The sequence below is a fragment of the Carcharhinus amblyrhynchos genome, unplaced genomic scaffold, assembly GCF_965287045.1.
Source record: "Carcharhinus amblyrhynchos unplaced genomic scaffold, sCarAmb.v2.hapA scaffold_42, whole genome shotgun sequence".
Taxonomy (NCBI): Eukaryota; Metazoa; Chordata; class Chondrichthyes; order Carcharhiniformes; family Carcharhinidae; genus Carcharhinus; species Carcharhinus amblyrhynchos.
Window position 1 is genome coordinate 2178701 of NW_027649783.1, and position 25641 is coordinate 2204341.

At 45.3% G+C, this 25641-nt stretch overlaps 8 non-coding genes across 8 annotated transcripts; 6 read left to right on the top strand and 2 right to left on the bottom strand.

The window, feature by feature from the left end:
- Window positions 1–2198: 2198 nt before the first annotated feature.
- Window positions 2199–2280, top strand: trnas-gcu (transfer RNA serine (anticodon GCU)). Its single transcript has one exon. It is a non-coding gene; the product is annotated as a tRNA-Ser (tRNA).
- Window positions 2281–3963: 1683 nt separating this feature from the next.
- On the top strand, window positions 3964–4045 carry trnas-aga (transfer RNA serine (anticodon AGA)). The gene has a single exon. It is a non-coding gene; the product is annotated as a tRNA-Ser (tRNA).
- Window positions 4046–8909: 4864 nt separating this feature from the next.
- Window positions 8910–8991, top strand: trnas-cga (transfer RNA serine (anticodon CGA)). The gene has a single exon. It is a non-coding gene; the product is annotated as a tRNA-Ser (tRNA).
- Window positions 8992–11060: 2069 nt separating this feature from the next.
- trnam-cau (transfer RNA methionine (anticodon CAU)) lies at window positions 11061–11132 on the top strand. Its single transcript has one exon. It is a non-coding gene; the product is annotated as a tRNA-Met (tRNA).
- A 1789-nt stretch (window positions 11133–12921) lies between these two features.
- On the top strand, window positions 12922–12996 carry trnat-agu (transfer RNA threonine (anticodon AGU)). The gene has a single exon. It is a non-coding gene; the product is annotated as a tRNA-Thr (tRNA).
- Window positions 12997–13766: 770 nt separating this feature from the next.
- On the bottom strand, window positions 13767–13840 carry trnat-agu (transfer RNA threonine (anticodon AGU)). The gene has a single exon. It is a non-coding gene; the product is annotated as a tRNA-Thr (tRNA).
- A 2303-nt stretch (window positions 13841–16143) lies between these two features.
- Window positions 16144–16226, bottom strand: trnal-uag (transfer RNA leucine (anticodon UAG)). The gene has a single exon. It is a non-coding gene; the product is annotated as a tRNA-Leu (tRNA).
- Window positions 16227–22372: 6146 nt separating this feature from the next.
- Window positions 22373–22446, top strand: trnai-aau (transfer RNA isoleucine (anticodon AAU)). Its single transcript has one exon. It is a non-coding gene; the product is annotated as a tRNA-Ile (tRNA).
- Window positions 22447–25641: the final 3195 nt, after the last annotated feature.

Here is a 25641-nt window from a genome sequence, read left to right on the forward strand (position 1 = left end):
CAGAGCTTTTCTGTGATCTTCACACAGACAAGTTCACTTTTCACTTCCCGGCTTTAAAACCGTCTGTTTTCACACTGAGCACCCTGCGGCATCGCCTTCAAACCTCACCCCACCCTCCACCCCCACACCAGAGTCTCAGTGGTACAAGTGTATCTGAGGAATTCACAAAGACAAGGGATCACAGTGTTTATGAGGGAACATAAAGGACTAATTCATGATCAGTCAAACAGATTGATCATGTGAGAGTCTCTCTAGCTCTCTCTCTCACACACACACACACACACACACCACCACCACCACCACCACCACCATGGCAGATGGCGAAATTTGACATCAATAAAGACATTTGGAATTAAAAGTCCAATTCCCTCGCCCGTTAACTGAAATCCACTATTTGTTCCAAACAGCTTTCTCAGAATTACTTTCCTTGTAACTTTGTTCATTTAATTCTCACTTATCTCATTTTTTTCGGTCAGAACTGTTCCACAATGTATGTTTGATCTGGATAAATTGTTAATGTTCCAAACGAGGACAAAATGCTTTGCATCAATCGGCTAATTGAAATTCTGTGACAGGAATTCTAATCTCCTCAGGAAGAGGGTTAATGCTGAGCTGAATGAACTGTTTTTGTTTACAGGGATGAAAGGTGATGTCACTGGGCTGGTAATCCAGAGGCCCGCGCTAATCTTTGGGAACACGGAGTAAATCCCACCACGGCAGCTGGTGAAATTCAAATTCACTGATTTAACACATAGGCACATGGATAGAAAACAGAAACAGGAGGAGGCCATTCTGCCCAAACAATGCTGGAATTGAAAGCAAGCCTCAGAAATGGCGGCCTTGAAATTTCCGTTGATTCTTTTCCACAGAAAACATCTTCACAGAACAACAGAGAACATTTCACACAAAAGAAAAAAAAAACTTCTGCTCATGACGGATGATATTTACAAACCGGGAACACATTTACGCAACAGGGAAGAATTTGTCAGAACCACAGTGAAGATCTGTCAACGGGAGAGTCACAGTTCCAAACAGAGAGAACAGTTACACAGCAGAGAGCACAGTTACACAACACAACATACACTTCAAAACAGGGCCTATCTTTGTGTAACAGAAAGTCCCTTTTCATACTCAATCAGTTTCTCCATCTCAGTGTCTTGCCGGTTTGCTCGAATATTTTCTGTCTCTCATTGTGAGTGTCTCCTAATAGTTTTTTACTGCTTTTCTGTGTGTTTTTTCTCTGTCTGTTACATTCGGGGTGATGTTAAGTGTTATTATCCAGCCAGGGTGAGCTTCCCAGGGTTTTGTTTGTCATCAAAAGAGACAGTGAATAGATTCCTGGCTCGCGGGCAGCAGTAATAAGCAGGGAGGGGTAGACTGTGGGAGCAGAGTGGCGCAGCGGAAGCGTGCTGGGCCCATAACCCAGAAATCGATGGATCGAAACCATCATCTGCTATCACCTACTCACTCCATCAAATAGAAACAGTGATGGTCTTAGTTTTCATTAATGAGTAGCCCAGAGCATTTGTCGCCATTGGTTGGACAGTTTATTCAGCCAACAGCGCGGGATCAATTCCCGGTTCAGTTGAGATTGACCATGAAGGCTCCGCCTTCTCAGTCTTGCTCCTCTCCTGAGGTGTGAATCCTCTGGTTTAAATCACAGCCAGTCAGCTCTCCCCATTGCTGAACTCCCAGAAACAACTGGGACTGTGAACCTTGCTCTAACTGTACCGACAATGGACAAATCATATCCCTCACACATTGTTCAAATAGATAAGTTTATTAAAAATAACTAAGCATGAGAATCGGATCATCCCTAAAATTTCATTTGTATCCCAGATTTGGAATTTGTCATTTCAGGAAAAATCGCAAACAACCAAAATCCAAAGAGCGACACAGAAAAGCTCCGTGATTGGGACACACAGCCCTCTACTGGGAGGCCAGACTCTCTCCTGTTGCTCCACAAACTCACAGCACTTGCTCTGTTTTACATCAGGGTCATGTTCGGTGAATTCAAAACCAAACCGGGAGCAGAGAGGTGAACTGTCTCTCTCTTTACTTTCTCTGGATTTACATCAAATGGAAAAGTAACAACGAATCAAGAGAAAACAGAAAGGCAGCGTTATCCTGCGGGAGAAATGTGTTCTTTCTTACGGATGTTAAAACACAAGAGGTGGTTTGGGGGGCAGCTGCTGCATGACGAGGTGGCCGAGTGGTTAAGGCGATGGACTGCTAATCCATTGTGCTCTGCACGCGTGGGTTCGAATCCCATCCTCGTCGGTGGTGTATTTGTTTCGCCTCCTTATTGCCGGTGAACTGATGATTCGCTCAGTGTTTTGAGTTTCACGGAACCAAGATGAAGTTTGGACACACAGGATTGAGGGGTGAATGTTCCAGAACAATTCCACATTCCCATATTTCTAATCCCATGAGAAACTGGAGCTGACGATCGATTCAAGTCAGGACCCCAGTTTTGGACAGGAGTTTGCCACCAGGTAAACATGTGGTTTCAGAAGATCCAAAGCAGACTCCAGCTTCATTTGCGGCCCGAATGGCAGATTTTATCTTTCCAGAATCGGCAGCTCAGCCATGAAAATTAGTGCCGTATTAGCGGGATTGGCCATGCTAAATAGTCCCTCAGTGTCAGGGGGATTAGCACGGTAAATATGTGGGGTTATGAGGATACAGGCTGGGTGGGATTGTTGTCGGTGCAGGACCGACGGAAGTTCCGTAATTAAAACCAATGCAAATAACGATTACTTACTCAGAGCGGGAGATGGTGGTATTGTGGTGAGTGTACCTGCCTTCTAAACTGTTGACTCGGGTTCGATTCCCGGCTATTGCATTGATAATTTATTTAGAACCTGATCGCGGCCTCTTGGACTTTAAACGGAGTGAACAAAAAACAGAGGCAGGCGCGCTGGAGTTGTTTCAGAGTAACTGAGACAGGCACATGAGTGGGTTGGAGATGGGAGGATATCGGAAATTGTTTTAAATAAGGTTCATTAGCATTGGGGCGTCCCTGGTAATGGAAAAGGATATGGGAAGATAATAATGTTTTTTCTCTTTTCATTCACAGGTTTACGTCGGTCCGCCTTGTGTCCAACGAGGGGCATACACGCGATGGGTCGTACTGGGGCTGCTCTTGGTTGTTCGAGATTGGCCTAGTGCTTCATGTCGTTAGTGTGTGCCTAAACTGGACCAGATACTGGGCAAGATGACAGCTCAGTGACTATCACTGATTGCTGTGCAGACACATGGATTTGGGCCGGTGTCTGTGGGAGTTTGCACATTCTCCCCGTGCTTGCGTGGGTTTTCTCCGGGTGCTCCGGTTTCCTCCCACACCCCAAAGATGTGCTGTTAGGCTGATTGGCAGGAATAAATTCTCCCTAAGTTAGTTTCCCTCAATGTGGATGGCCATAAAAACAATAGATAAGGGTCATGGGTGGAGGGGGAACTGGTGGTATTAAAATGGCGGCGCGGACTCGTTGGGCCGAAGGGCCTGTTTCCGGGGCTGTTTTTGTTCTTTGTTCTTAAAATAAGGGCTGCTTAAGCGTTGTGAGCGATGGTGGTATAGTGGTGAGCATAGCTGCCTTCCAAGCAGTTGACCCAGGTTCATATTCCCGACCATCGCATTGATACTTTACTTACAACTTTTTCCACTTCCTCCTGTGTTTTCAACCGAGTGGACAAAACCAGGGCGAGCGCAACAGTTTCCGATAATGAAATACAATAGAGATTTGTCTTTTCCTTTTTACTCGGAACTAATTTGTTTGTAATGAAAAATTACTGAGATACAAAAACAAGTCTCTGACCCAGTAAGTGAGTTCTCCGTCAGAGACAAAGATACAAAAGTAGAGGAACAATTTTCAGCTCACACACTGAGCTCTGTCCAATAACGGTGCCTGATGAAGTTAGTATGAACGCTACTGAGGTGATTATATTAGCTGAACAATCCGTGGAGCTGCGATGGCCGAGTGGTTAAGGCGTTGGATTAGAAATCCAATGGGGTTTCCCCGCGCAGGTTCGAGTCCTGCTCGCAGCGATTATCACTGAAAGTGTTTTCTTCCGGCAGCCCCAGAGCCGGAACTCCTTCTGGTATTTTGGTGCCAAGTATGTGGATCACCATCATGCTTTCAGCTCCATGGCTCCGGGCCGAGTGCAGGAAGGTGAGCTTGAAGAGGACACCTGGGTGCCCTCGGGCTGGCATGGACAAGATAAGCCGAATGATTCAGTACTGTTCCCTTTCTCTGGTTCCATGAGGGAAATCATAATGTGAGCAGATTGAAAAACAACAGCATCAGGAGCGCAAGGACAAAACAAGGTCTCATTTCAGAGGAAGATTCTTATGGAATGACAAACAGAACATAAGAAATACATTTCATCAGAATACACTGAATGATCATTTCAAAATGCTGCTTGGATGATATGACATCGTGTTCATTCAAACACATTGCTGCAAGCTGGTCATTATTGGGCGTTAGGAACTCCTGGTTATAGCAGATTGGGAATGGAAGGAGCAGCTTCACATCTGCACATTGACAGGTCAAACTGTGTCTCAGATTGACAGCTCCCAGGACAGGTTTTCCTCTCCTCTCGCTCTGTGCTGTGGATTCTCGGGGATTAGTTGGAGTTTCCCAGCTCAGTAACTGTGAAAGCCTCTGAGGCCGGCGATGCTCACAGTGTCTGTTCCCCAGATTCAGGGGGCTGCAGCCAATCAGAGCTGTGCCTGGGTTAACCCAGAACTGGTTCAAATGATGATATTGTTCACAAACTGAATTCTATTTGATCAGATGTAGGTACAGATTGTGTGCACTCAGTCACTAAACAACAAGATCCCACCTTCATATAGAGTTGATGAGAGGGGATGGAGGGATAGAGTGAGTTAGAGCAGTGAGACACAGACCGCCAGACAATGCCTCAGTGACAGAAATCCTTGTAAATTCCGGCTTTATCCAGAGAGATTCTCCTGGAGAAACAGAAGCTGCAGTCTCAGTTCTCATAAGAACATAAGAACTAGGAGCAGGAATAGGGTCCCCCTTCAAAACAATCATGGCTGATCTTTTTGTGGACTCAGCTCCATTTACCCACCCGCTCACCCTTAATTCCGTTTTTGTTCAAAAATTTATCTATTCTTGCCTTAAAAACATTTAGTGAGGTAGCCTCAACTGCTTCACTGGATACAGAATTCCTCAGATTCACAACCCTTTGTGTAAAGAAGTTCCTCCTCTGCTTCCCCTTATTTTGAGGCTATCCCGCACCACCTCCCCCCTCCTCCACTGCCCCCGCCCGCCCAGTTCTAGTTTCATCCGCCAATGGAAACAACTTCCCTGCTTCTATCTTATCTATCCCCTTCATAATTTTATATGGTTCGATAAGATTTCCCCTCATTCTTCTGAACTCCAATGAGTATACCTCCAGTCTATTCAGTTTCTCCTCATATGCCAACACTCTCATCTATGGAATCAACCTAGTGAGTCTCCTCTGCACTCCCTCCAGTGCAAGTATATCCTTTCTCAAGTACACGTTACCCCACAGCACCTGCAAACCAACTCCTTGAGATTCCTGCACAAGGATACCCAGGTCCCTTTGCAGAGCAGCATGCTGCAATGTTTTCCTATTTAAATAATAGCCCATTTTGCTGTTATTCCTACCAAAATGGATGATATCAGATTTACCAACATCGTACTCAATCTGCCAGACCCTTGCCCACTCAGATAGATTATCTATATCTCTTTGCAGACTTTCAGCATCCTCTGCACACTTTGCTCTTCCACCCATCTTAGTGTCATCTGTGAATTTTGACATATTCACAGTACTCCGACTCATATTGTAGCAGAGACACATTATTAATCCCACACTCAGAAATAATGCTGCATTTTGGCAGAAGAGATGGGGAGAGGCAAGAAAAAACAAGGTCCAGTTCTAAATAGTGTGTACGCTCAGAGGGACCTGAGGTTCAGAGAGATCTTTGAGAGTGAGATGACATTTTGAAAATGTCGTTCGGAAAGCGGATTGGATCCTTGGCTTCATAAGTGGAGGCGATGTTTATGCATAGAATCTCTGCATTGGAAAAGGAAGCCATTTGGCCCATCGAGTCTGCAATAACTTTCTGAAAGAACATCTTTGGTACAATTTTACCTGGCTAATCCCCAGAACCTGTACATCCTGGGACACTGAGGGACAATTTAACATGGCCAGTGCACCTAACCAGCATGCGATTGGAATGTGGGAGGAAACTGGAGCACCCAGAGGAAACACATGTAGGCACAAGGAGAACGGGCAAACTCCACACACCCAAGGCCCGAATCAAACACGGGCACCAGTGCTAACCACTGTGCCGCTTTGCCACCCTATCTGATAAAAATATGCTTCATTGTTTTATATTTTGTTTTGCCTTAATTGCTCGTGGCTGGATTCAGGGACAGATATTGAGGATTTGAGGTAAGATGTGGAGGCACGCGATCGCTGACAGACATTCCGACTGAAATCTTGTATTTAAAGAAACCGTTATCTTGAAATCTAACTTTGGGACTCAGCAGGGGAATTGGGTGTGGTCTTTGATTGAAAAATCGTTTCATTTTATACAAGAGAGACTCGGAGATCTCATGATCAGAACAGACACACGAAGACAGTTGGATTAGTCTGACCCTCCCGCTCCTTTCATACACTCTCTCTTCCACAATATTCACATTTACACATTCACAGGACAAAACTTTCACCAAATGGAAGGTCCCAGGACGGAAATTGTCCTTCTCCCGGCCTTTGCTCCGGATTCCAGGGGGTTAGTTAGAGTTTTTCACCTCAGTAACTGTTAAACACTCTGAGGGCCGCTCCCCGCAGATTGTCTTTCAATTCATTCATGGAATGTGGGTGTCTCTGTCTGGGTCAGCATTTATTACCCATCCCTAATTACCCTTGGGAAGGTTGTGGTGAGCTGCCTTTTTGAACTGCTGAAGTACATGTGATGTAGGATCACACCTGTTAACCAGATTCTGTGGCAATTGGACAGTGAGCCACAGATGCTGCATCCAGGTGCTGTTGGTCAGATTCCGTGGCAAGACCCAATCATGTCTGTCCACCACCGCATCCAACCCCCCCCCCCCCCCCCCCGCCCCCACCTTCCCCCCAACCGCCCTCCAATTATTATAGTGATTGCAAATATCATTGTGTTTCTTTAGGGTCAATATACAAATTATTTGCTCTCAGAATCTCTAAATTTTCCAAAACCAACATGCTTAGCAACTCAAAAACATAAAGGAACTTGGAGTCCTTGTTCAAGATCCTCTTAAGGTTAACGAGCAGATTCAGTCGGCAGTTAGGAAGGCAAATGCAATGTTAGCATTAATGTCGAGAGGGCTCGAATACAAGAGCGGGGATGTACTTCTGAGGCTGGATAAGGGTCTGGTCAGACCCCACCTGCAGTTTGTTTGAAGTTTTTGGCCACATATCTAAGGAAGGATCTGCTGGCATTGAAAAGGATGCAGAGGAGGTTCACGAGAATGATCCCTGGAATAAAGAAACTGTCGTATGAGGAACGGTTGAGGACTCTGTGTCTGCACTAGTTGGAGTTTAGAAGCATGGGGAGGGGGGTGGGTTGGAGTGGGGAATCTACTTGAAACGTACAGGATACTGCGAGGCCTGGATAGAGTAGACACGGAGAGGATGTTTCCACTAGTAGGAGATACCAGAACCAGAGAGGGCACAACCTCAGGCTAAAGGGACGATACTTTCAAACAGGGATGAGGAGGAATTTTTTCAGCCAGAGAGTTGTTCACCTGTGGAACTGTTTGCCACTGAAGGCTGTGGAGGCCAGGTCACTGAGTGTCATTAAGACAGAGACAGATCAGTTTTTGATTAATAAAGAGATCAGGGTTAATGAGAAAAGCAGAATGGGAATGAGAAAACTATCAGCATGATTGAATGGCGGAGCAGTCTCAATGGACCGAGTGGGATAATTCTGATCCTGCGTCTTATGGTCTTATGGTGATTCACTCAACTTTTCCAAATCACTCTGTCGGATATGGTGTAAGGTGGCACTGAGAGAATGGGATGGAGAGAGAATGCGGTGACTGCAGTCTGACTCTGATTCTTCAAACCAGTTAGTGCCCCCTTGTAGAAAGTGAATGTGTCTGAGAACAGGAGAAAAGCAGGTCGTGAGACAGGGATTTATTTTCCATAAAAACTAAAACAAACTTCGAACCAGTCAGTGTCAGTCTGAGAACTGGAGGGGAGGGGAGGGGGTCTGCTCAAATAAAATTCGCATAAATATTCTCATCATCCATGTGTGTCTGACGGAAAATCTAGTTTAAAGTGGAAACGTTGTTGAGATTCTTTTAAAGCCCTCGAAACTAATCAATGATTTCTCAGTCAGAAATAGTGGTAAAGAGGAAGCTGAACCTGTCCAGACAAGCCAAGTTCAGTTTACAAACTGCGTTATGGACACATCTCGTGTCTGATGAAATCAGCAACTAAGTTAGTTCCGTAATTATAACGAATGAAAATAACGACTCTTTAAACCAAGCGAGTGTTGGTGATATCGCGGTGGGCAGAACTGCCTTTCAAGCAGCTGGCACGGGTTCTATTCCCGGCGTCGCAATGGGAATTTATTTAGAAACTTATCCTCTTGTGTCTCCAAACAAATGGACATAAATTTCAAACGCAACATTTGATGGGAATGAAATAAAAATAAATCTTTTATTTTTTCCCTAAATTTCGGAATCTATTTGCTTTTAATGAACATTTTTTCGAAACAGAGAAACAAGTCTCTGAACTAATAAATGAGTTCTCATTCAGAGAGAAACATACAAAATAAAAGATGAACAAATTCAGCTCGCACACTGCTCTCTGCATCATTGCTGTGTCTGATAAAGTTAGTAGAAATGTTACTGAGCTGGGGCAGACAAGTAGCTGCGGTGGCCGAGTAGTTAAGGCGTTGGACTCGAAATCCAATAGGGTTGCCCCGCGCAGGTTCGAACCGTGCTCGCAGCGATTCTGGTCTAAAATGTTTAAAAGTCACAATTTGTCTAGAGGGGCCGCCGCTAAAATAAAATGTAACTTTCGGTGCTTCTCTTTCCAAGAAGTGGATTTGTGCTGTGGGCCGGGATGTACTCAGCTGGCGAACTGGGCCGAGTGTGCTGGAAATTCCATGAGAGAGATCATGACGAGAGAAGGAAGAGAAATAAAGCAGCATCAGGGGAACAAGGACAAAACGAGGTCTCATATCAGAGGAAGATTCTTATGTAATTACTCACAGAATATAAAGATATATTTCACCAGAATACAGTGAATGAATGAGAACTTCAAAATGCTGTTTAGATGATATGAAATTGTGTTCATTCAAACACATTGCAAAAGCTGCTCATTACTGGGCGTAAGACCTTCCTGGTTATAACAGCTTGAGAAAGGAGATTTCAGGTGGGAAAATAGGGAGGGATAATCGTTTTGGGAAACGAGGTTTATTTGTAATCATAAGGAAGCAGGAAAAATTCCTGTTTAGAACCGCGTTAACATTCTTGTTGCTTTGAAGTCGGAGTGGGGATGGGATCCAGTTGCTGTGATCCATATTGTGATAAACAACCTTATCTCTGTGAAAAGGATTCTAAACATGAAATGTTCACTGATTTATCATGATTATTTAGAGTCCTTTTTGAGTAACGGTGGAAGACCGGGTAAAAGGACCTGTTTGGGGTTCATCAGCAACGAGGAAATACATTAAAGAACAGGTCCTCAGGGGTTACAATCTCTGGATTATTACCCGAGCCACATACAAATTGGCATTGGGGTGATTGACATAATGTAAAGTTCACTAGACTGAAGTCTGGAGCTGGGAGTGAAGTTACGAGGAGTGATGAGAAAAATGAGGGCCTTTTTCTCTGGGGTTTAATTACATTTTTCAGGATGTGATGGTGGGGGTAAAGAGAGCCGAATGATTTCTGCTGGTGGAGGCTGGGGGAACCCTGAGACCTGGTTTCGGGGGAGGATGGGTAGAGAGAAAGAGGGACAGAGTTTAACTCCCAGGGGAGAAGCTGAGTAACACTTGAGGCCACTCCTAGTTTTGGAATCTTGCCCTCACCCAAAAGGGAATCAGCGAATTGTTAACCCGGGATCGATATCTTCTTGTTAACAGTGGTTATTAAGGGTGACGGGGTAAAGGGGTGAAGGTGGAGATTGGAAACAAAGCCGCCTTCACCTTCCCGAATAACAGAGCAGGCTCGAGGGACTGAATGGACTCGTCCTACTCCCACGCCCTGTGAGCAGGTATCTCAGAGCATTTTAGTGATTGCAGAAGGTTACAGAGATAGGGAGGGTTGTAGTGGCTGGTGGTGGTAGGAGAGGGAAAATGGTTGTAATTGCTGGAGGAGGTTACAGGGAGAGGGAGGGGTGTAGGAGCCGGAGGTAATTATAGAGATAAGTAGGGTTGTAGTGAGTGGAAGGCTTTACAGAGATAGGGAGGTCCGTAGATGCTGGAGGAGGCTACTGACCTATATCTGGGTGGACAGGTTTCAATCTCAAACTTTGCCAAAGGTGCAAAACTTGAAAATATTCTGAACTTTAATAAGAAGGATATTGATAATCTTCAAGAAGATGTAGACAGGCTGGTGGAATGGACAGACACGTGACAGATACAACTTAATTAACGTAAGGAAGTGTGAAGTGAGACATTTTGGTCCGAAGATCAAGGAAGACGATATAAAATAAAGCGTACACCTTTACCCTTCCTAATCCCCATTGCACCTTTACTACGCTGAGATGCCACAGTCTCTTCACCCATCTCAGAACTCATGAATATCCAACCTGAAGTCTGCATTTCACCGTCTACTTGTACAGTGATCATAAAACATTTGGCACTCCAACTTTCCTTGGCATCTTCTGAAACGATTCCCTGCTCCGTCTGACAACTCAGTCAATGTCGCATCTTCACTTAGTGCCCTGCCCATGGTAGGATTATCCTGTCCAGTCCCCATAGTGTTTCACCTTGCTCAGTTGTATTGCCCAGATTGCATCGTTCCAACTTTTCGATTCTCCATTAATAAAAAATGAATAACAGGGCTTTACGTAGCAGAGTGGCGCAGCGGAAGCGTGCTGGGCCCATAACCCAGAGGTCGATGGATCGAAACCATTCTCTGCTATTTCGCTTTTTGCAACAGCAAAAATAATTCCATGGCGGCTCCTTCAAAATGATTTGATATTTCCGTCCAGGGTGCAGTAACTTTCTTCCGCTTCTCGTTACTAGTTAACATTTGAATGAGTAACAGATCGCTGAAATGTCATTTACTCACAGACACAAGCTGTAAATGTTGCAAAGATACACAAACGGAGGTTTTTTTTTCCCTTGGAGCATAACTATAAGGTTCATGGTGGGAGATATAGGAGGGATATCCGAGGTAGATTCTTCACTCAGAGAGTGGTTGGGGTGTGGAATACACTGCTGCTGTGATAGTGGAGTCGGACACTTTAGGAACTTTCAAGCTGTTATTGGATAGGCACATGGAGCACTCCAGAATGACAGGGAGTGGGATAGCTTGATCTTGGGTTTGAACATAACTCGGCACAACATTGAGGGCCGAAGGGCCTGTACTGTTCTATGTTCTATGTTCAAGAATCATCCCTTGAATGAACACTGCTACCTTTCAATGTTTAGCGGGTGAGTTTCATGAAGAGCTGACTGTGATACCCGCCTTTCTGCTTCTGTACAAATTTAGTCAAAGGAAAATTATACAAATATATCTTCAATTCTCCTTGTCTTTCACAAAGAACTGAGCGTGTGTTGGATACAGTTTCAACAGTAGCTTTAAAAAGATAGAGAATGGATTTACAAATTTAAAACCCAAGGGTGACATCAATGCCTGAAGTGGTTTTCAGGCTGTGGCGACTAGAATAACAATGCACATTCTCAATTTGAATTGTTCAAAATCATAGAATGGAGCATCCATTGTGGATGAAAGGAAACTTTAAACTGTGCCGCTGTGCTGTGCTTCAGGAGCTGGTTTTACACAAATCTCCGTTAATGAGATGTTGCCTCACCTGCTGAGCATTTCCAGCATTTTTTTTTTGTCAGATTTCCAGCTTCCAGCTTTGCGTTGTGTTCTGTGCAGGTGTTTAACTGGAACAGGGAACAGGTTCTGATCAGCCCCGTGACAGATAGAGTAGAATGTATCTCCCAACTGTCAGGCCTGCGAGATGAGACTTCAAGCTCTACAGGGGAGTGAGGAAGAGAGATAAGGGAGCATCATTCTGTGAGGGACAGATTTCCTGTATAGAGGAGGAACAGGTCTATATTTCCACAACTGTTTTAACAGACATCAGATGTCCCAACATGACTTGCGATCAATGAAATCCCTCTTAACCTTTTAACTATGAGATTATTGAATTTATCAATAGTTTCCACATTGTCAAAAATCCATCTAAGGACAAGTAAAGTAAAGTTTCAGCATGTGTCTCTGTGTCGCGTTGGACTTCCAAATGATGGTAATTCAGTCACTTAAAGGTTGTGAGTTTGAGTCCCATCACAATCGGATTATGGATCAGGTTAGTAACAAAGCAGTTGCTGCTTCATTGATGTCATTCACCTTCGGCACCGACATTTCCTGCCCTGCCATCTCTCCATGCTGTTTCTGTTAACCCGGCTCCCAGGGAAACCACTGACTCGAGAATAAATCACAAACCTTTCTTAAAGTTTGACGCAACGTTCGCTGGTTGGGTGAGAAATTGTAATATCTTTTTCAATTAGATATTTCATTTCTTTTGGAAGATAAGTAAGATTAAGGAGCGCAGACACGCAACAACAACTTATAAATAACTACAATCAATGAATAAAGTCCAGTGTCCTACAACCTGGCAGTGTCTCCTTTTTCACAAATACCACCAGATCTGGAACGTATTTCCAGCATTCCACTGAACCCACCCGCAGCAGCGACAGGCTCTGTGGCTTAGTTGGTTAAAGCGCCTGCCTAGTAAGCAGGATAATCCTGGGTTCAAATCCCAGCGGAGCCTCGCCTCTCTTTCAATGTTATTCTGATCTTTCTGCTGCGCTTGTCCTTCTGGGTCCCAATGGGCGTGGGTTTGGAAGGTGCTGCCAAAGAAGCTTCACTGAGTTGCTGCAGTGCATCGTGTGGATGGTGCACACTGCTGTCATTGTGTGTCGGTAGTGGAGGGAGTGAGTTTTTCTACATGGGAAGCAAATGAAGCGGGATGCTCTGTCCTGGATGGTGCCAAATTTCCGTCGTTCTGTTCAAGTTGAATTCACCCAGACAAATGATCTCAGGAAACAAGGTGATTGGATTTCCTCCCACATTCCAAAGATGAGCAGGTTGAATGGATTTGGCCATGTTAGATTGTCCCTTCGTCCCCAAGGTATTTCCATCAGTAGATTCGCGGAGTGGGTGTGCGGCACTGCGGGGATAGATCCTATGTGCAATTCTCTGTCGGAGGGTCGGTGGAGGGTCGGTACAGGCTCGAAGGGCAGAATGGTCTCCTTCAGCACTGTCGGGATTGTGTGTTTCTCAGGCCATTTGACTGTGTTCGGAATTCCCTGAGAAAATAATGGAAATCTGTGTTGGTAGAACATTGAGTATATTTAGATGATTGTTTTACTGCAAAATGATGAAAATACCTGGATCATCTCAACAAATAGTCGAGATACTTGTGGGGAGTCTCGAAATTTTAACAACGTTGCAGATTATCCACTGTGAAGGGAAAGGCAAAACTGACAAGCAAAATGGATTTTGTGACTGGCACAATTGCAAACATCATTGGAAAAAAAAAGGCTCCGCTGGGATTTGAACCCAGGATCTCCTGCTTACTAGGCAGGCGCTTCAACCAACTAAGCCACAGAGCCTGGCACTGCTGCGGATGGGTTCAGCGGAATGCTGGAAATATGTTCCAAATCTGGTGGTATTTGTGAAAAGCCGAGAAACTGCCAGAATTGGAATGTACCTGTGAACTATCCGACTAAATATTGAACGGTTTAACGTGAGCTGGGTCCACTTATTGTTTTCAGACACACATTTGGTGTAAAAATAGAGATGTGATTCACACACACAGTTTTCGGCTCTGAAGGCAGCTGTGCTCCTTCTGTCGCACGAAGTGATTTAAAAAAGAAAATACTTTATTCATACGGGGTATGTGTGTCACTGGCCCGGGAAGCATTTATTGTCCAAATTAATTGTCTTTGAGTAATTGGCGATGAATTCATTCTGGAGACACTGCAGTCCATGTGATGTATGTACACATAGACTGCTGTTAGGGAGGGAGTTCCGGGATTGTGAGCCAGCCATGGGAACGGTGATGTGTTTCCAAGTCCGGATGATGTGTGTCTCGGAGTGGAACTTACAGGTGGTCATTGTTCCTCTGCATCTGCTGCCCTTGTGCTGAGAGATTTCCTGGGTTTGGATGGTGCCTCGCGAAGGAGAAAAAAAATCAGCATCAGAATTGGGATTTGAACCGAGGGCTCTAGAGAAGACTGTGACCGAAACAGAGCACCTCAGGCAGATCAGTGATCCTGACTACTTGACCCAAAGTGCAAAATCTGTGCACGAATCGAATTGAATTCCATTTTTGTAACATTTACATTTCAAACTCGATACGTTTTTTCCCCATTTTTGAACCCCAGCCAGAGGCCTGTATCTGAGTCCCATCCTTCCCCAAGCCGCCGGGGGGTGAGGAGCTTCTCATTGCTGCATTGCTCTGTTTGCTCAAATCAACAAAGACCCAATTCCCGCCCTTCCTGTTCCTTACAGGAAGGTGTTGAGAGTGTCAGATCTGAGCAATGTGAAGTATCCAATTGGAGAGTTACATCCTGGCGACAGGAATATCTCTCCACAGCTGCTTTCGGAGCTGCTGAATATTTCCAGCATTTCCTCTTTCTGATTTTGTGTCTTCATTGCAGGAGTTCATTTACTGACAACCCAAAACTTGTCTCTCGGGCCCAGCTCCAGACATAGCTTTTCTGTGATCTTCAAACGGACAAGTTCACTCTTCACTTTCCTACACACATGCTTTAAAATCGGCTGGTCTCACACTCAGCACCCTGCGGCATCGCCTTCAAACCTCACCCCACCCTTCAACCGCCCACCAGGGTCTCAGAGGTGCAAGTACTTCTTAGGAATTGACAAAGGCAAGGGGATTACTGTGTTTGTGAGGGCATATAAAAGGTTAATCCATACTCACAAAGAGACTGTGAGAATCTCTCTCTCCCTCTATCTCTCTCTCTCACTCACTCACTCACTCACACACAGACACACACACACACACACACACACACACACACACACACACACACACACACACACACACACACACACACACACCACCACCACCACCACGGCAAATGGTGAAACGTCTCATCCATAAAAAAAAATCTGGAATTAAAAGTCTAATGACCATGAATCGAGTGTCTTAAAATAACACAGCTGGTTCACTAATGTCCCTTAAGGAATGATTTTTTCCCTGGTCTGGACCTACATGTGACCCCCGACACACAGCAACTTTGGTGACTCTAAGCTGCCCTCTGAGGTGACCTGTCATCCGCTCAGTTCAAGGACAATTTAGGATGGACAATAATTGCGGGCCCAGCCAGCGACACCCACATCTCAGGAATGAATGAAGAAATTAATCGGAGATTTCAAATGAGGGGATATAGAAAGTCAGTTGCATTTCCAAAGATTGTCAGATACAGAATGAATTTTGAACCTATGTTTTAGTTCCGGAAGTTGACTTGTACAGGCACAGTTTAACTGATAGAATCAGAAAGATCCCAATTCTTATTGAACGGCAGATGATGCAAAACACAGTCTGAATACAGACAGATGCACCCGAGAAAGAATTCCTGTGTGTCGCTGGCCCGGGAAGCATTTGTTGCCCAAAATTAATTATTTTCGAGATATTTTTTCAGGGAATTCATTCCTGAGCCACTGCAGTCCATGTGGTGTCTGTACTGATACATTGCTTTTCGGGAAGGAGTTCCAGGATTGTCAGCCAGCCGCAGAAACGGTGATATATTTCAGAGACAGGATGGGATGTGTCTCGGAATGGAACTTGCCGGAGGTCGCTGTTCCTGAGCCCCTGCAACCATTGTCATTCCGGGGGAGATATTTCGCGGGTGTGGATGGGGTCTGGAACAGGGAGGGGAAAAAAAAGCAATGTCAGGAGTGGGATTTGAACCCACGCCTCCAGAGGAGACTGCGACCTAAACGCAGCGCCTTAGACCGCTCGGCCATCCTGACGACCTGAGGCAGAGTATGAATCCGCACAAGTCGATTTGAATTCCATTTTCATTGTCATTACAACAAAAACTCGATGTGCTCTTTCCCCCATTTTTGAACCCAACTTGGAGTCCTGTCTCTCTGACCCATCCTTCCCCAAGCCGCCGGGGGGTGAGGAGCTTCTCATTGCTGCATTGCTCTGTTTGCTCAAATCAACAAAGACTCAATTCCCGACCTACCTGTTCCTTACAGGAAGATGGTGAGAGTGTCAGATCTGAGCAACGTGAAGTATCCAGTTGGAGAGTTACATCCTGGCGACAGGAATATCTTTCCGCAGCTGCTTTCGGGGCTGCTGAATATTTGCAGGATTTTCTGTTTCTGATTTTGTGTCTTCATTACAGGAGTTCATTTACTGACAACCCAAAACTTGTCTCTCGGGCCCAGCTCCAGGCACAGCTTTTCTGCGATCTTCTCACAGACAAGTTCACTCTTCAGTTTCCGACACACATTCTTTAAAATCGACTGTTTCACACTCAGCATCCTGAGGCATTGGCTTCAAACATCACCCACCCATTACTGCACCCCCCCCCCCCCCCCACCCCCGACTCCCCCACCCCCCACTCCCAGGGTCACAGGGGTACAAGGGTTTTTCAATTAGAGTTCAGAGGTGCAAGGGGATCACTGTGCTTGTGAGGGAATAGAAGGGATTAATCCACAATCACAAACAGACTGAAAATGACTTCATCTCTCTCTTACACACACTCTCACATACATCCTCACACATCCACCACACAGCAGATGCTGAAATTCGGGATCAATAAAAATGCCTGGAATTAATGATCTTGAGTCGACTGTGGGAGAAAAGAAAACAGCTGATTAACTGTTTTTTTTTGCGGACGGAATTCTTACCCTGTCTGGCCTGGATGTTGTTCCGGATCAACAGCAGTGTGTTTGACTCCGAGCTGCCCTCAAAGCACGGGTCTCTAGGGACTCTTGTTCGAATCCCAACACGGCAGCTGGGGGAATTTGAATTCAATACAAAATATCAGGAATGAAGAACAGATTTATGCTTTCATCCATTGTCAATTACCGGCATAACCATCTGGTTCACCAAAGCCCTTTGTGGAACGAAATTTGACGTCCTTTCCGGTTTGGCCTCCGTGTGACTCCAGAGCAATATCAATGTGGTTGACTCTCAACTACACTCGGGCCACTGTGATTGGGCAATAAATGCTGGCCAGCCAGTGACGCCCAGAATTGAATACAAAATATTGTATAATTGCGTATTAACCTGCATATTTTATTTTTGGAATAATAATCAAATTCAAGTGAACCTGCCGTGACCCCTCTCTGAGGCAGCATTTCCTTTATGCTGCTGTTGCTTCTTTTAGCGATTACCTCCAATACAAGGGTCATGGGTGGAGAGGGGACTCATAATGTTAAAATGGCGGCGCGGGCTCGTTGGGCCGAAGGGCCTGTTTCCCGTGCTGTGTTGTTCTTTGTAGTATCTGCCCTCTGCTTCTCGATCCTGCCAACAATGAGAACAAATTTCTATCAATCATGTGACCAGACAGACCATGAGGATTTGCATATTTTTTGCCAAATCTCCTCAGAACCTTCTCTTCTCCAAGTAGATCAGTCGCAGTGTGTCAAACCATTCTCAATAAATAAAATTCTTCATCAATTGAACTATTCTGGTGAAACATTTCTGCCACCTTCTGAAATCTTTTATAATGTTCTTATAATTTGCTCTGCACAAAATGGAACCAATATCCATTTGAAACCGAACCCAATTCAAATGTAGGTTTAACATAGCTTCTGTTCTTTAGTACTCAGTACCCCATTGATTAAAAAAAGACACAGGGCACTGTCTGATTTATTATGATCACTCTCCTCACTGTCCTGTGTACAGTTCTGGTCACCCTATCATAGAAAAGATGTTACTAAACTAGAAAGAGTGCAGAAAAGATTGACTAGAATGCTACCAAGACTTGATGGTTTGAGTTACAATAAGAGACTGGATAGGCTGGGACTTTTGTCTCTGGGGCTGGGGGTGATCTTCCTGAGGTCTACAAAATAATAACGGTCATTGATCAGCGAGACAGTCCATATCTTTTCCCAATTGTAGGGGAGTCTAAAACTGGAGGGCATATGTTTAAGCTGAGAGGGGAGAGATACAAAAGGGTGCAGAGGGACATTTTTATTTTTTACGGATGGTGATTGTCTGGAACAAGCCGCCAGAGGTAGTAGTAGAAGTGAATATGACTTTATTTTTTAAAAGCGTTTGGGCAGTTACATGAGTAAGATGACTATCGAGGGATATGGGCCAAACGCGGGCAATTGGGACTAGCTTAGTGGATAAAAAGGGCAAGTTGGGCTGAAGGGCCTTTTTTCATGCTGTAAACCTCTATGATCATCCCTGTCAACTTGGAAGATATATGTACATATTTGCCTCTTTAGAACTGTACCATGTAGTTTATGTTTTGAATCTGGGTTCTTCCTTCACAACGAATCAATTCACATTTTGATGCATTTACTTTCATCTGCCTTATTAAAAATTTCCGTGCTTTTGGAAGTTTATGTAAACCGCATGAACAGTATTACCTTTGCCAACACTCTCGGTTATAATTTCAAAATACTCAAAACACTTCAAAAAACATTGTTACCTTAATAACTCGGAAGTTGGAAAGTTATTTCCAGTCTCTTCGCAATTACACTGATCATGTCTTTCAGTATCCTTAGATGCATATCACCCGGTGCTCGTGTCTAATCAAATATGGACAGACTCTTCAAACCTCCTCTTCATTGTGTTAATTACCTCTGGAGTGGAATACCGAACAGTTTCACAAAGATTCACTTCCTGCTCAGTGAAACGCCTGGGACATCGTTAAAATATAATCGATTCAAAACCAAACTGTGACCCCCACCCCCCCCCCCGCCTCCCGACCACTCCCCCCCCCGGCCCCCCGCCTCCCGCCCCCCCCACCCCCACCCCCCCCAGCATTGTCAGACTGCAATTTCTTTCTGACCAAAATACAACTGAACGCACGATGCAAGAATCCCTGACGCGACAAGCAATAGACAACCCTGATTGATTCATTGGGATAAGTTTCCAGTCTGGTTCCGTGGGTGAACATTCTTGAAAACTTTTGCTTTGCAGCATAGAGAAAATTGTCGCGATGTGTTGCTGGATTTCAAACCTGATCTGGAGACATGTAAATCCCGCCATCTAAAACGCAACCTGTTTTTTTTTTCGAAATAAACAACCAACATTTGGAAACAAAACTGGCAACAAGTGAGGGCTCGTCCGGGATTTCAACGCGGGACCTCTCGCAAATTCATGCAGCGAAATCCCCGAAGCGAGAATCATACCACTAGACCAACGAGCCGTCGGTGTTCTAACTATTTAGCGGATAAACTTCTGTTAACTAGCTATCCTTTCAGACTGTCATTAGAATGGAACATTGAAGAAAAACGCAGCAGATTCAGGGGGAAATGAGATCCTCTTTGTCTTAGACCCTGAATATTCAACAGGATGTTCAATGTTGGGATTGTAGCTTCTCTCAGCGAAAGAAATTCCCATCACATCAGTTCAAGGATTGTTCTGAAGAACAGATTGAGCAAAGTGTAGAAGACCAATGCGGAAAAGTGTGAGGTGATTCACTTTGGTAAGAGTAACAGGAGTACAGAATATAGGGCGAATGGAAGGACTCTTGGTCGTGTCGACAAGCAGAGAGATCTCTCTGTACATGTGCATAGATCCCTGAAAGTTGGCACCCAGGTTGATTAAGTTGTTAAGAAGGCGTACGGTGTGTTAGCTTTTATTGGTAGAGGGATTGAATTTCGGAGCCGTGAGGCCATGTTGCAACTGTACAAAACTCTGGTGCGGCCGCACTTGGAGTATTGCGTACAGTTCTGGTCGCCGTATTATAAGAAAGATGTGGAGGCATTGGAAAGGGTGCAGAGGAGATTTACCAGGATGTTGCCTGGTATGGTGGGAAGGACTTATGAGGAAAGGCTGAGGGACTTGAGGTTGTTTTCGTTAGAGAGAAGAAGGTTAAGAGGTGACCTAATTGAGGCATACAAGATGATCAGAGGGTTAGATAGGGTGGACAGTGAGAGTCTTTTTCCTCGGATGGTGATGGCTAACACGAGGGGACATAGCTTTAAATTGAGGGGTGATAATTATAGGACGGATGTCAGAGGTAGGTTCTTTGCTCAGAGGATAGTAAGGGCGTGGAATGCCCTGCCTGCAGCAGTTGTGGACTCGCCAACTTTCAGGGCGTTCAAATGGTCAGTTGGATAGGCATATGGATAACATTGGAATAGTTTAGGTTCGAGGGTCACTAGATTTGTTCCAGCGGTCGGCCCAACATCGAGGGCCAATGGGCATGTACTGCGACGCAATTTTCGAAGATCTGCGGTTGTCCAGCTGGGGAAGACTGCACTCGCCTCGTTCCATTCTTACCTTTTTGGTCAGTGGCACAATATCACCCGCAATGGTCACTCTTCTCCCTCCTGTGTTGTTACCTCCCGAATCTTTGAAGGATCTAACCTTGGTTCCCTCCTATTGGTAGACCTCACCTCTCGGTGTTATAATCTGAAGAACAGTGTTAGTTTTCACACGTAAGCTGATAATACCCATTTCCAGCTCACCATCAGCTCTCAGAACCAATCCCTCTTATTAAATTATTAGATTGCTTATCCAGCAGCTTGTACTCGATAAGCAGATAATTCCCCGTTAAACATCTGGAAGGCCAAAGGTCCCACCACAAATTCCATTCCCAGTCAATGACTCCATCACTCTCCCTGGTCACTGTCGAGGCCGAAACAAACTCATATAACCTTGGCACATCATTGCACCTGGAAATGAGATTCTGACCACACATCTGTTCCTGCACCAAGGCCACCTGTTTCCAGCTGTGTAACTTCACACATTGTTGATAATACCTGATCTCAACTGTACCTGAAACCCTCATCCATGTTTTTGTTACCTCTGAACTTGCTGATTCAAATACCCTCCTCCTGCAGATTTTGTTCCCTGAAGGACATTCGTAAACTGCATGGGGTTTTATAAAAATGGACAATTAATTCAGGGTTTGTCTTGAATTAAAATTTCACCATCTGCCCTTCTGGGTTTTGAACCCAGCTTCCCAGAGTATTACCCAGGATCTCTGGATTACTTGTCCACTGCCTCCCCCAAACACTGCCAGGAATGGGATTTGAATACTTGCCTTTTCCATTACCCTCATGAAAATCTCGATCAAGTTCATTACCTATGGGATTACTGAGGGGCTTTCCTTAATTATTGTGTATCAGCACAGGTGGGTGTTTTTTTTTCCCCCTCGGGTAATTATTTGGAGAATATTACATATTGAACAACAAAGAACAACACAGCACAGGAAACAGGCCCTTCGGCCCAACAATTAAACTGATATTAAACTGATTGGACTGATTCTTACAGCCATTTCTGAAGACGTGTCTTTACCCTTTGCAATTCTCCACTCATTTGGCACCACCCATATAACGAGCTGGGTTAGAAATTGCCTCCATTGCCACTGCAATTTCCACCCTTATTTCCCTCAGTATCCATCGATCCGTCTCTTCCAGTCACCAGAATGCAGCAATTAAGAACAGACATTGCACATGGCACGTTGACTCTGTTCTACCATTCAATTCGATCATGAGACATTTATTTATTTGTCTTCATTGCCAGTCAGTGAAAACACAGTCACAGCATGAAAAAAAAACAAGAACAGCAACAACAACATCAGGCAACACACATATAGAAATCACACTATGTTTCTGATAAGTGTTTTTCTTTAACTCTACAGTGCAGAAAGAGGCCCTTCAGCCCATCCAGTCTGCTCCGACCACAATCCTATCCAGGCCCTACCCCCATATCCCTACATTTTTACCCGCTAATCCCTCGAACCTTCGCATCTCAGGGCACTAAGGGGAAATTTTAGCACAGCCAATCAACCTAACCCACACATCTTTGGACTGTTGGAGGAAACCGGAGAATCCGGACGAAACCCACGCAGACACGTGGAGAATGTGCAAACTCCTCTAATTGAAGCCAGGTCCCTGAAGCTGGGCAGCAGCAGTGCTGACCATTATGCTACCCTGCTGCCCCGATAACCGTCCGTGGACGGCAGTGCGCATGTGGCCGGTTAGCTCAGTTGGTTAGAGCGTGGTGCTAATAACGCCAAGGGCGCGGGTTCGATCCCCGTACGGGCCAGTTTTCCTTTTCCCTCAAATTGGACGGCACGGTCGTCCATGCTGAAATTGTCTCTGAATGTCCTGAGATGTCGCGGGATGAGAGGCAAATACGTCGGGATATAGGGGTACGGCTTGGGTGCAATTGTGGTCAGTGCGGACTCGATGGGCCACATGGCCTCTTCATGCACTGCAGGGTTTCTATGATTCGATGAAGTGCTCTAAAAGTCACTACATTTTCAGCATTCACAACAAATTCAGACAAAGTGTTTGAAATATCAACAATTCTATGCGGGGAAAACAAACTGTGAGTTTTAAGACATGACCCAAATTTCTGCAGTTTATACTGACACCCACCCAAAATACATTGTGTATGAATACATCATTTTCCAAGCTTGGGTTGTAAGGCCATGTATCACAGAATAGGATAATGTAGAAGAGGCCCTTTGGGCCATCGAATCTACAGTGATGCATGAAATGCCCTGGCCTGCCCAACTAATTCCACTTGCCAACACTCGGCCCATTGAGCAGAAAGCAGGCTCAGTGCCACAGACTGAAATAGAACATAACATAAGAACATAAGAAATAGGAGCAGGAGTAGGCCATCTAGCCCTTCGAGCCTGCCCCGCCATTCAATAAGATCATGGCTGATCTGTCGTGGCTCAGTTCCACTTTCCCGCCCTCTCCCCATAACCCTTAATCCCCTGTCTTATCAAAAACCCATCAACCCGCGTCTTAAATATATTTAGCGAGGCAGCCTCCACCACTTCAACGGGCAGAGAATTCCAGAGATTCACCACCCTTTGAGTGAAGAAGTTCCTCCTCAACTCCGTTCTAAACCGTCCCCCCCCCCACTTTATCTTGAGGCTGTGCCCCCTAGTCCTACTGTCCTTTCTGAGCGGGAAGAGTCTCTCCACCTCTATCCTATTCATCCCATTCATCATCTTATACGTCTCAATGAGATCTCCCCTCATTCTTCTAAACTCTAACGAGTACAAGCCTACTTTATTCAGCCTCTCCTCATAGCTCAACCCCCTCAACTCCGGAATCAGCCTAGTAAACCTCCTCTGCACTCCCTCCAAGGCCAAAATATCCTTGCGTAAGTACGGCGCCCAAAACTGCACACAGTAATCCAGCTGCGGCCTCACCAATGCCCTATACAACCGCAGCAAGACCTCCCTACTTTTATATTCAATGCCCCTCGCTATGAAGGCCAGCATCCCATTCGCCTTCCTGACCACCTGCTGCACCTGCAAGCTGGGTTTTTGCGACTCATGCACAAGGACCCCGAGGTCCCTCTGCACCGTCGCCTGCTGCAGTTTTTCGCCACGTAAGTAATAATCCTTCCTACCATTATTCCTACCAAAGTGGACCACCTCGCATTTGCCAACATTAAACTCCAATTGCCAGTCCCTGGCCCATTCGCCCAGCCTATCTAGATCCTTCTGCAGACTCTCCACACCCTCCGCAGAATTTGCCGTTCCACCAATCTTGGTGTCATCAGCAAATTTCGACACCCTACACTCGGTTCCCTCCTCCAGATCATCTAAATAAATGGTAAGTAGCTGAGGCCCCAGCACCGATCCCTGGGGCACTCCACGAGTCACCAACCGCCAATCCGAATAGCACCCATTGACCCCCACTCTCTGCCTCCTATTTGACAACCAATCCTCTCTCCACGCTAACACCCTACCCTCAACTCCATGTCCCCTGACCTTCTGCAACAAGCTCTTATGAGGTACCTTGTCAAACGCCTTCTGAAAATCAAGAAAGAGCACATCCACCGGCTCTCCTCTATCCACCGCCCTAGACACATCCTCATAGAACTCCAATAAATTCGTCAGACGGTTTTCGTTCACATGGGCAGCATGGTCGGCGGAGGCTCAGAGGGCTGAAGGGCTGCTCCTGTGCTGTAATTTTCTCTCTTCTCTGATATTTAAAGAGTACACATTGATTTACTCAGCCAGAGACTGACAATTAGAGGATGAATCCCACAGGCGGTTGCAGAGACTGACAGGTAAAAGTAAACCCAGTCCCCTCATATAGTGACCGAGAAGGACAGTTACAACATTAATCCCAAAATGGCAGAGCATCGCAGGGAGGGAATGAACCCCGCAGTCACTCTCGGCCCCCACTAACTGGCAAATACACACTGAGTCCCCAACAGTACCACGGACAGAGTGACTCCATCAGTCACATAGAACACCAGGCAATTACTATTCAATACAATGTGAACAGAAGTGATAGAGAAGGAAAAAGGGAAGTGTGGTGAGAAAGAGATAGAGGAGCAAATCTGTATGCAGATCATGGATGACAGATACAGTATTAATTCCATTCTCTCACAGACAGACGCGGAGTTGCTGACGTTGGACTGGGGTGGGCACATTAAGTAGCAGCAGGACACCAGGTTAAAGTCCAACAGATTTATTTGGTAAGACGAGCTTTTGGAGCGCCGCTCCTTAATCTGATGAGGAAGATGAAAAATATAATGAAACAATTGACTAAGTGGTCACAAAAAAACACTGGCCAGCAGGATTAAGGAAAATCCCAAGGCTGTTTATACATACATAACGAGCAAGAGGGTAGCCAGGGAGAGGGTTGGCCCACTCAAGGGCGAGGGAGAGAATCTATGCGTGGGGCTAGAGTAAATGGGCGAAGTATTAAATGAGCACTTTGCGTCATGTTGACCGAAAATGACGTGTATGATGGTGAGTCTGGGGAAGGATGTGCAGGTGGTTTGAGTCATGTTGAGATCAAAACGGAGAAGGTATTGGTGCCCTTGAGAAATATTAAGGTCGACAAGATAGGTCTGATGGGATATACCCCAAATACTGAGAGAGACAAGGGTGGAAATTGTTGGAGCCTTGAGAGAAATCTTTGTATTCTGACTGGCTGCAGAGGAGGTCCCAGATGATCGGAGAATCGCCTATGTTGTTCCTTTGTTTAAGAAGGATAACACCATCAATCCAGGTAATTACAGGCCGGTGAGCCCTACATCAATGGTCGGGGAATGATTGGGGAGGATTCTTCGAGACAGGATATTTTCCCACTTGGACATGAGTGGACATATTAGTAAGAAAGAACATGGTTTTGTAAAGGGGAGATCGTGTCTCACGAACATGATCGAGTGTTTGAAGGAAGTGACGAAGATGGTTGATGAGAATAGGACAGTGGATGTTGTCTACATGGACTCTCTTCATAGCTCAAATTCTCCACC